This window comes from Procambarus clarkii, chromosome 67 (assembly GCF_040958095.1).
Source record: "Procambarus clarkii isolate CNS0578487 chromosome 67, FALCON_Pclarkii_2.0, whole genome shotgun sequence".
Lineage (NCBI taxonomy): Eukaryota > Metazoa > Arthropoda > Malacostraca > Decapoda > Cambaridae > Procambarus > Procambarus clarkii.
In genome coordinates this window covers 31,900,172-31,912,671 of record NC_091216.1, presented here as the reverse complement: position 1 = coordinate 31,912,671, position 12,500 = coordinate 31,900,172, and the positions used below count along the sequence as shown (strand labels likewise).

The window sequence follows — 12,500 nt, the reverse complement described above, 5'->3', positions numbered from 1 at the left end:
TGCCAATGATAATTTTCTGCATATGATATATTTTTTAATTTCTCGCAAAGCAGAAGAGTCATGAAAGACATCAATGATGGAACAAGACCCCTACGTACACTAAGTAGCGACATACACAGTTTCAAGTGTAGATATGATTCAAGTGTAGATATGTAGATAACAGGAACCTGTACACCTGTTGATTGACAGTTGAGAGGCGGGACCACAGAGCCAGAACTCAACCCCCGCAAGCACAACTAGGGGAGTACACATGTATAATCTGAGAAAAATGAAAAGGATAGAGGGGGGAGAGAGAGAGAGAGAAGGTTGGGGGGATGCTTGTAGGGGGGGGGGGATGTGGACAAGGGTATGAAAGCACAGATGAAGGCAGGGCAAGTATCTTTATTTACCACCTTTCCTTTTCCTCCCCCCCCTTTTTCCCTTTGCCCCCCCCCCCCATCTTCCCCTATTCCCCTATCTCCCATCCGTAGTTCCTGCGTGACAACTCATCTCTCCCCAGCCTCTACAATCCTGTTCCAAAGGCAGTTGCAAGCAGTGAACAAGCAACTACCAACGGCATGACAAACGGGTAAGGACAAGGCTTCCTTGTCCGAACTACCAACGGCCTCCCAAACCACCGTTACCAAGAAGTTGGATACTCGTTACCTGTTCCAGGGCGTCGATTTTCCTTTGCTTATCAGGTATGGTTGTTTAGTTTTGCATCTCTTCACATTACTTGCTTCAGTTCCCTTGTGAATTCCTTGTTTAATTATCTCTCTGAATCTGCTCATTTGTGTGACATCTAACGCACTGATAAATGATGATAAATGATTTAACGAGGGGTATATGGCATACTCCTGGAGAGGGGGGGGGGAGGGGGTAATTAGCTGTTATAATTTGTGTGTTGTAATATATGCACTCTGTTTTAATCGTGATACATGATCTATACAAACGGTTAAGACAGCTGAAAAAACAGAATAAAATTAATTGAAGCCCGGAAAAATCTATGACTTTCAAAACACCTGCTACCAGTAATAAATAAACAAATGCTCACGCACACAAACATACATATTCAAACACACACACACACGCACACACACACACACACACACACACACACACACACACACACACACACACACACACACACACAGGCGGGACCAAAGAGCCAGAGCTCAACCCCCGCAAGCACAATTAGGTGAGTACACACACACACACACACACACACACACACACACACACATACACACACACACATACACACACACACACACACACACACACACTGGAAGGTTTTCCAGGTTTCGGAAGGTTTTCTTGGAAGTCCTGGATAATGTAGCTAATCCATCCTTTTCTTTCATATGGGATTATTGACATTTTGTCAAAGACATTTTAACATGTTTGTCAAACAGGATTCCCCTTTGATTCTCAAGTCGATTATCAAGACAATCGACTTGAGAATGGTCCAGGACGGACCGAAACGTCGTCGTCCCTTCACTTTCTAGTGTGTAGTCTGGTCAACATACTTCAGCCATGTTATTGTGACTCATCGCCTGCATCTGCATTCCTTGTCTGATTCTCGCTTATTCGTTCCCTGCTCTATTGCAGTTGCTTCAATTCTCCTTTGTCTTGCTCTCTAAGTATATTTTCCAAGTTCACTTACTTTACTTCCTTGCCTCTAGACACTGTTCAATTATGGGCTGGTAATGTGATTTTTCACACTTGATCTTGTTTCCTCTACCACTGAAGTACTTCCCAATATTACCTAATTCTGGCATACCCCCACTTTCGAATATGCTACTTTTCTGCCTCATTTATTTGATTTTAAGTTGAACTGTCAATTGTGTACTGTCGTCGTCCCTTCACCTTCTAGTGTGTGGTCTGGTCAAAAGACTTGTCAGCCCTTCAAACAACCCTAAAGACATCAATCCTTAAGTTGTCTAAAGTCAAAGCACAATTTGAGAGAGGAAAAATAGTCATTTTCGATTCTTTAATGGCAGAAGCCATTTGAAAATAACTCTGGCTACCCCAGGGGACAAAAGCTGTGTTACAAAGTGAAATCATTGACACATCTACTAGAAATGATTATTTCATTACTTTCGAACAATTTATTTTTTCCAATGTGGCGCCTTCTCTCAACCAAATACGAAAACAGGCACTGACCTACCTGTAATATCTTCAGATATCTTCCTCGGATAGACGGCATTTCTTAAGTCAGTCACACAGCTTTCCTGGAACAAGATGTGAAACTATTTTATGAACTAAAATAACTCGAGGGAAAAACAGAAACATTAGCCAATTTTTGTGAAATAAACATGAAATGTCATTAAAAATCCATAGAAGTGGATATAGTTGGTGGAACTTATATATATTGGATTCCAACTCCTCAAACAGAACATTTCTTAGGTTGAAAATGCTCTTTAAGATTTTTTTTAAACTTAAACAAATAATTACAATTAGTGTAATTGAGTACCAAAATATATGAAAGTATAATAATATAGTATTTTCTGTTACTATATAAGGGCCATAGCTTGCTGTAACTATACAAGGACGATAACCTCCTGTACTATACGAGGACGATAGCTTCCTGTACTATACAACAACAACAACAACAATACAATTTTATTTAGGTAAGGTACATACATACAATAAATATTTACAAGGATTGTTTAACTTATAGGTATAGCTAGTACATACAATGCCTAAAGCCACTATTACGCAAAGCGTTTCGGGCATGGACGATAGCTTCCTGTAACTAAGTACGGGTAATGAACTGTTACTTAGTAAGGGCGATAACCTCCTGTAAGCAAGCAAACAAGGGCAATAACCAAATCGCAAAAATATATAGGTTATCTCCTAAGGAGAAGCAAAGAGAGGATTGCAAGTCTTGTTTCATATTTTTTCAATAAAGACTAATTAACTTCAATAAACTGTCTTCAAATACTGAAGTTTTTATTCCTATGACAGCTAGTGCGGGGGATAAATTATCTTCGCGTGACATTTTTCAATAATATTTCACACATTTTCCTGTTCTTTAAAGTTTTTTTTTAATCACAGGAAGTAAACATTTCTTGAAAGTGTATGTTATCCTCCGTTAAGACTTAACCGAACATCACTCCGTTCCTATTATGAAGCCTTTACTGTAATCATTAGCAAATATTATGTTTTCATTTTACAAGAACATTTCTGAATGCATATAACGCTTATATAAACTTCATTATATCCTCAGAATTGCTGAGGGAAAGAATGACAATATATTCAAAATACCAAAATTATATTGAATAGGGCATTTTTTTTTATAAATAAAAAAGTTAATATTAAGAAAAATATAACCACTCAGTACCGTCACATTTTTATTCCAAATAATGTCTTTCGAATTCAAGAAAAACCTAAAAATTCAAGAAAATCCTAAAAATTCAAGAAAAACATAAACAAATCAAGAAAAAACGAAACAAGAAAAACAGCTTTAAATATATATTTCCAGACTGAATATAAGGTCTAGTACGCAGACGAGGAGTCACAATAACGTGGCTGAAATATGTTGACCAAGCCACACACTAGAAAGTGAAGGGACGACGACGTTTCGGTCCTTCCTCGACCCATTCTCAAGTCGATTGTGGACCATTCACAATCGACTTGAGAATGGTCCAGGACGGACCGAAACGTCGTCGCCCCTTCACTTTCTAGTGTGTGGTTTGGTTAACATAAGGTCTAATAATTTGGAAAATACGCATATACTACTTTGTGAGTGAGATATTGATGAAGTCAAACTTGTTACTGTGTGAGTCAATGAGACAACTGACTCATAAAGTAGTGTACATGTACTTATACCCATGAATAAGAAGAGTCAGGTTTCTTTCCTACCTCGTGAGTATTTGGGAGAAGGTAGGAGATTAACTTGACACTACTTTGTTTGTGAGTATCAATGACAAGGAAGTAGACAAAATTATCGAGACTTTGTGAGAATCTTAGACAAGGAAAGAGACAAAACTTGATGCTACTTTGTAAGTATCAAAGGCAGGGTTAAAAGTAAGCTACGCACAGATATATGAGTATCTAAGACCGTGCTAAAGACAACCGCGACACCGTTCTGTGAGCATCTGAGATAAGGCTAGATACAAAATTGTATATTTAGAACCAATGAAAGAATCCAATAACGAAAATAATGGTTTGGATTGTCTCATTCAAGTTGATTAATTTAGAATTTGCATATGTAGAGTCACTATAAAGGTAATATCAATACACAAATTATCTATACACACATATATATTCTCAATATTAAAGTAGTTTAATACACAGATAGTTATACAAGTAGTAGTAATCCACATGTAGTCTCAATACACAGGTTTTGAGACTACAAAGTTTTTAATACAAAGATAGCCTCAGTGTAGAGTCAGTGTCAATTACACAGGCCAATTCAAAACACAATTAGTCTCTTCTACATATATATAACATGTAATGAAAATTACACATAAAACAATATGAATATTAATAGAAAATTGAAATACCATCAGCAGAAAGAAAGCACAAGCTGAATGCTAAACACTTAAGTATGTTAAAATTTTGTTTCTGTTAAAAGCATTCTCTAAGTTGACAACTAAATGAGAAAGGTATTGCTAGCATTGAATACAAATATTATATCATTTATAGCTAGAAGAACAATGAAAATATTATCTAGAAATATTCGGACACGCAATTTAAATATTGTTTAATAATTGGCATAAAAAATATATATGCAGGCGATGAGTCACAATAACGTGGCTGACGTATGTTGACCAGACCACACACTAGAAGTTGAAGGGACGACGACGTTTCGGTCGGTCCTGGACCATTCTCAATCGACTTGAGAATGGTCCAGGACGGACCGAAACGTCGTCGTCCCTTCAACTTCTAGTGTGTGGTCTGGTCAAAAATATATATGTTCGAATCCTTGAGGAATCCTTGAGTTTGCAGTTGAATATTGTGTTGGGGGGTCATTCAAGCTTTACATGCATATAGGATTGTGTGTATTCTAAGCTTGATCAACTGATTTATGTAGAGAGTCATGCACAGCATTATCTATAAGTGTTGATGTAGCTAATAATATGTCAGAGCGTCGCCTACATTATCTAAATTATATTGAATATACGTATCTGAGAAAATAAACAATTCAGATACACAAACATTCCAACCTGATTGCGTAGGATTTTTTCTTAGCTGTCACTGTTTCTCATGCTGTCTGCCTGTCAGTCTCTGTTTCTATCTGTTAAACAGAGCGACGGTCTCGCTTCATGCAGGTCGGCGTTCAATCCCCGACCGTCCAAGGGGTTGGGCACCATTCCTCCCCCCCCCCGTCCCATCCCAAATTTTTATTTTGATCCCTTCCAACTGCTATATAGTCGTAATGGCTTGGTGCTTTCTTCCAACAGTGTCCTTCCCTTCCCTGTCTGTCTGTCTGTCTGTCTGTCTGTCTGTCTGTCTGTCTGTCTGTCTGTCTGTCTCTCTCTCTCTCTCTCTCTCTCTCTCTCTCTCTCTCTCTCTCTCTCTGTTTCTCTCTCTGTCTCTCTCTCTCTCTCTCTCTCTCTCTCTATACATATATATATATATATATATATATATATATATATATATATATATATATATATATATATATATATATATATATATATATATATATATATATATATATATACACACATATACATATATACTCTTTTATCAAGTAATGCATTCATGATCAGAGGAACTTTTATTTTAGGAACAAAATCCGTCCCAAGTTCTTTATGCACTTTCTAATTAGGTATTTATCATTATGTGGACGCTGTTCCACCTACCAAAAAAAAAAATATCCACACGCATATATGTGCTTTGGTTTCCATGTACAAAATCCTCATTGAATGAATTACATAAACAAGCGCAGAGTAAACACAACAAATTTAGAATTAGGAATACACAGAGCAAATAAACAGGCAAAGAAAAACAAATAAACAGGTAAAGAAAACTCATTGCATGAGTGGGCCAAATTAGATACTTGTATGAGCCATGTCAGGCTGTGTGGGGGAAGGGAGATATCCAAGAATTTTCACACTTTCTCTGAAATTAATATTTACTCTGAAAATATTGCTGCTGCGACAGAGGAAAATTTGAGCAAGTGAAAATACGTTTCAAAACAGCTTACACCACACCCCCCCCATATATATACCAGAATCCACCATGCTCAGAGCTTGCCTCAAATATTGCCTCATGGAGAGGAATTAGTGTATGCGTGTTTACCTTGAGTCAAAAAAGCATTTATACACAGAAACTTGGAATGAAAAAAGAAGAGATATATGACAGTTTGTTGACAGTGGGGGGAGAGAGAGATGGAATTGAGTGCTTTCCAGGGGGGCAGCTGGATCTCAGAGAATGACAACTATCCATGGACACTCCTTTAGCTCAAGGGACATCTTGACATCTATCCATAGATGCTTTTATGAAACATGAGAAGAGATAACACCTATCCTTGGATGCTCGGGAGGTCTAAGGAAAGAAGCGACTTTTCTCCCTGGTCAATATTGGAATAAAATCTGCAAAACAAATTTTAAATAAACTAAGAATAAACATGAAATAAATAAAATATAATTTCCATTTAATTACAAACAAATATTATGGTACTGATGAAAATCTGAATAAAAATAAAGAAAAAATGTATAATAGTATGTATAACATTAATTATTAATAGTAATGTCTTCTCACAGACATATTAACATAGGATTAAACCCCACACATGTGTATATGTGAAATATAGGGAAGGAATTTACACCAAGTCTTTCACACTCTTTTGAGTGCTTTGTCAAGGTCTGAGTGTGTGATTAGTATGAGACTTACAATTCAACGTCTAATGATTAGACGTTGAGATGTAAGTCTGGTCCTAATCACACACTCAGACCTTGACTAAGCACTCAGGAGAGTGTGAAAGACTTGGTGTAAATTCCTTACATATATTTCACAAATACACAAGTGTGTGATTTTTTTTTAACTTAATAACATTAATGATATATAAAAACAGTTAATGTTCTGAGAAATATTCAGCTAATTCCGCAAATAAAATAATTACTTATATTTTCAAAGAATTCAAGTATTACTTATATGATTGTGATTATTATTATTATTTTTATTATTATTATTATTATTATTATTATTATTATTATTATATAAGAATTCGTTTGAAATTTTGTCTATATATTTACAGGTTTCATATGACTTTTGATGATTGATGCATATTTTTGGTCTTGAGATTAATCATTACATTACTCTACATAAGTTTACTCGTAAAACACACACACACACACACACACACACACACACTCACACACACACACACACACACACACACACACACACACACACACTCACACACACACATACAAACACTATTATAATCATAAATAACTGAAAACTAACATTCATAATACACAGATACAAATATGCAATAAAGATAAAATAACTGACCACGTTACCATATAATAGAATAAATGTCTAATTATATTGTCCCTGTCGTACTATTTTCTAAAAGGCACACATCAAGAGCTCTCGTCTTGATGTGTGCCTTTCAAGGCAGTGTCTTGTCTATCGGTGATGTGTGCACTGGTCAAGAACTTTCGTTTTTCGTATTAAAATGTGAAAATATCTAAATTAATATTATACTACAATATAAAAGTATGTGTACCTGGGTTGTAGTTGTTATATTTTGTACTTGCTTATACCTTTAAAGTTTAGAAAAATGGCTATTATCAAACTTTTCTTTGACCTTTGCCTTGGACAAAGGTCCTAGGGAATATATATATATATATATATATATATATAATATATATATATATATATATATATATATATATATATATATATATATATATATATATATATATATACATATATATATATATATATATATATATATATATATATATATATATATATATATATATATATATATATATATATATATAAATCTTCAGGTATAACTTCAAGACGTCTTCTCTAATGCTGTTGTGACGCAAAGATCAAAAGACATTTTTTGAGGCGAATAATATATCCATTTTCCCACCTTAGAGACATAAACAATTATAAAGCAACAATTACTAACCCAGGGACAAACAAGTTTTACATGTTGTTATTAATATTAACAAAGAAATAAGGTACGAATCACATCCATTTCCCCCCGCCCCAAAAAATAAAAAATCTCAATGATTATTAAACTCAAGAAAAAGTTTTCAAAAGAATGAATGAGCCCAGACTCGACGTTGTTGTTATTAGTTATTGTCTGGGTGAAGAAAATAAGCAGTTAAAAGAACCTTCACTAAATTATCATTCGGCGTTCTTTTGTTGTCTTCAACTGCTGGATTAGAAAAAAATTAAGCAGGCAGAGCGTTTTATTTCGGAAACATATATATTTTGCGTGTTATATAACCCCTCTCTCATTTAAGTGTTATTTTATTTTAGCGCAAGTGTCGTTTGTTCATTGTACAAGTGTTGTACCTACCTTGTACAAGTGTTGTACATACCTTGTACAACTGTTGTATCAACCTTGTACAAGTGTTGTACCTACCTTGTACAAGTGTTGTACATACCTTGTACAACTGTTGTATCAACCTTGTACAAGTGTTGTACATACCTTGTACAACTGTTGTATCAACCTTGTACAAGTGTTGTACCTACCTTGTACAAGTGTTGTACATACCTTGTACAACTGTTGTATCAACCCAGATTAATAGACGTGTCCCTGTATATGTATCAAATCTTCCCTATTCATGTAATTCGTCTTCTCCTGTGACATTAAGAGTAGTCCCATATTCAAAGTGCCGTACATCTCCTATACAAATGCTCACCTACTATGAAGGGTTGAGTTTCAGCTCCTCGGTCCCTCCTTTCAGCCGTCAGTTAACTAGTGCATAGGTTCCTGCACCTATCATATGTTCGTTTGAAATTGTGTATGGAGTTTGTCTCTAGAACTTTATTTCTTAGTGTATTCCTTTTATTTATTTCTTCGAATTTTGTACATATTAATCATGTCTCCGTTAACTTTTATGTGTTCCAGCCATTTGAGGTTTACTTTTTGTATTCTTTCCTCTTAACTCATGCCTCTTGGCTCTGGGACTAGTCTGGTGGCATACATCTGAACTTTATCTAACTTAGTCTTTTGTTTGACCACATAATGACTTAACGCTAGAGCCGCAAATTCCAGGATTGGTCTGACATATGTAATGTCAGCCTAATCTTGACAACTGTTCCTTGCACCTAGTTCCATTACTTGGCTCTTACTTGAGTTAAATTCTAGTAGCCATTTATTAAGCCTTTTTTCAGCTTGCCCAGGTCATCTTATTTCCTCATGTTACCTCCCTGCCTTTATGCTACTGATACTTTTGCATTATTAGCAATGAGTATTCACCTTTGGATGATGATTTACGCATTATAGATATAGTATAAGGTCCTAGAACTGATCTCTCGCCACTCTATCTCCCTTCACAGTGACCTGCTGTTTTCTGTTGCTTAGGTATTCCATTACTCAATGGAGGAACTTCCATGTTACCTGCTTCATTAACCTATGGGAGGGAGGGAGCCGGTCGGCCGAGCGGACAGCACGCTGGACTTGTGATCCTGTGGTCCTGGGTTCGATCCCAGGCGCCGGCGAGAAACAATGGGCAGAGTTTCTTTCACCCTATGCCCCTGTTACCTCCCTGGAAACACAAACCGAAACTGTCTCTATTTTCCGCTTGTTACAACTTGTAATAAAGTTGTTACATCTTGGCTTAACGTGTTTATGACGTATTAGAACGTTGTTACAACGTGCTATATTGGTTGTTATAACTGGTTAGGAGGTGTTAAAACTTGTTGGAACGTTGTACCAACGTCGTAGTTTCGGTGTGTGTTTGGCGGGCTAGCAGTAAAATAGGTACCTGGGTGTTAGTCAGCTGTCACGGGCTGCTTCCTGGGGGTGAGGGCCTGGTCAAGGACCGGGCCGCGGGGACACTAAAAAGCCCCGAAATCATCTCAAGATAACCAAATATATGAAGCCTGACCACGCTTGTCTATGTTGTCTGATTTCTTTCGCCGTGTAGAAGAATTCTATTAAATTTGTAAGGAAAGATTTAACATTGTTAAATGTGGGTTGGTAGTGCGTTACTTAGTTGCTTCACTCAACGTGAGCTATTAGCTTTGTTCTCAATATCTTTTCCAACACCTTGCATGGTATGCAAATTAAGGATATTAATTTGTAGGTCACTGCGTCATGTCTGTCTCCCTATTTTGTGTATTGGGAGTACAATGGCTGTCTTGTAGCTTTTTTATAGGTCCTTTTCAGTGAGTTACTATATACTTTAGGATACTGTAAGCATAGGGCTTCTGCTCACTCTTTTAGTATCAATGTTGAAAGACTGTCTAATTGTTCAGCCTTTGTTTCGTGTCTAATGCTAAAAGATGCTTCTTTACCTCATCTCTGGCAATCTAAAATTCCTCCAGTGCTGCTTGCTTTAACACTGTCTTGTTCAGTTCCGGCACTTTCCCTTCCTCCATTATGAAGTCTTTATGGAATCTTATTGATGAATTCCTTAAACACACTTCCTTGTCGTTCTCTGTCAGCATCTCCTCCTCTGGAGATGTGGCTGTGAAGTTGGTTAAGCTGGATCTTTTTCTTATTCGCAATCTCATTAACACACTGCGTAACTACCATCCCTGCTATGTACATACCACCTCTGAACAGTCACTATTCCTGAGTGACATACCTGCCATGAACAAGTATCATCCCTCCCCTGTTTACGTACCATACTTCCCAAGAATAAGTGGTATACCTTCCCAAAACAATTAGCATTCCTAACCCTGTTCAAGTGTTACTGCAACAATGCATAAGTACCATACCTACTCTGTGCAAGAAGTTGGTCTGACAACCACCCTAAGCTTGGGTATTGGTGTAGAAATGCAGATACTGAGAAGCTAAGATCCAGGAAACAATATAAATTATCCAATTAACACAAACAAGATTATCTGTGATAATTCAGAGCTCACATGACATATATGAAAAAAATAAGCTATTGATAGGTAGCAGGAGGACACAGATAGAAAATTATTTGGTTAACCAGAGGTCAGTAGAGCTTAGTGATGCATAATCAAATAATAACTGGAATCTGACGGCTCTATATTTCCTCTAAAGAGCCCTGTAGCTGCTAGTGATATGGTGAAGAACCATCTATATATTTGTCCCTTCTCTAGTAAATGCTATTTACTGATCCAAACCACTCTCTCTCTTTCTCTCTTTCTCTCTCTCTCTCTCTCTCTCTCTCTCTCTCTCTCTCTCTCTCTCTCTCTCTCTCTCTCTCTCTCTCTCTCTCTCTCTCTCTCTCTCTCTCTGTCATTCCTTCCCTAACCAATTACTTTCATCTTCTAATTACATTCTAAATAAGAAAGTATAACTCATCTACACAAAAAGAATGTCAGCAAAGCTTACATGACCCTCCATCCTTGCAGCACTTATCCAAGCTTGCATAGATCAGTAAACCTGACCATTAAGCTGGAAGAATAGTGTTGCTGCTGACGCAATAAAGACATAAGTACCAGTAGTTGATATCAGCGACATACACCAAGATGCAGTGACATGATGAACAACCCAGCGGGTTTTCTTCCTATTGGGGAGTGTTGTACATGCTGCTATGGCGGTATGCCCACTCACAGTATGCTGCCCAATAAACTAGCTCCCCGGGAAAATTTTTTAACAAATTTAAACACCGAGAGGTATACCCCCGCTCCTCAGTATACACACACAGTATACTTTAGTCCTGGAGAGTGTTCAAGACTAAAGTATTCTTTCCGGTTGGATAGCAAGCACTTGGGGTTGTCTTAATAACCCTTTAGAGGTTGCTAGGCCCTAACCCCAACACCAAACCTCACGGCTTTGGAAGGATCTGTGAAAACAACTCAATGTGCACACTACTTGTTTCTGAATCTCATATGTCGTTCATCAAGTAGTGTATTGTGAGGACTAATAATAAACAGAAGCTCCCCTATGACTCTGTAATATCCCCATTGGCCAAACTATTATGTATTAACGACAAGACCTACCATTAATGTATGATGACTTACTGTAAATATGTAGCTCTTGTGATAGCACTTTCTCTGTAACTAGCTGACATTGTATGTATAAGGTGTGAAGGATTGAAGAAATTGTTTATGTAATAATCTAAGATGAGGTCTGATAAAGACCTTTTGTGCCCTCTGTAATGCTTTTGCGCTACCGCTCACAGGATGAGTATGGGGTGTACAATAAACTAGCCGCCTTCGGCGGCAACAATCAATCAAATCAAACTCAATGTGCAGGCGAGGAGTCACAATAACGTGGCTAAAGTAAGTTGACCAGACCACACACTAAAAGGTGAAGGGACGACGACGTTTCGGTCCGTCCTGGACCATTCTCAAGTCGACTGTGATGAAGAAGTAGAGGCAGGCAATAAATAGCTAGAGAGGGTTGAGGAGCAAAGTGTAGTAGAGGAGATAGTAGTAGAAATAAGAACTGC

The 12,500-nt window shown here is 37.1% G+C and overlaps 1 protein-coding gene across 1 annotated transcript in view; it reads right to left on the bottom strand.

The window, feature by feature from the left end:
* The window catches only part of LOC123767560 (uncharacterized), a 545,934-nt gene that overhangs the window by 202,327 nt on the left and 331,107 nt on the right, over positions 1–12,500 (bottom strand). Inside the window, exon 2 of the mRNA XM_069310624.1 lies at positions 2,147–2,210. The gene's annotated coding sequence lies outside the window, so the exon portion shown is untranslated. The remainder of the gene's footprint in view (positions 1–2,146; positions 2,211–12,500) is intronic.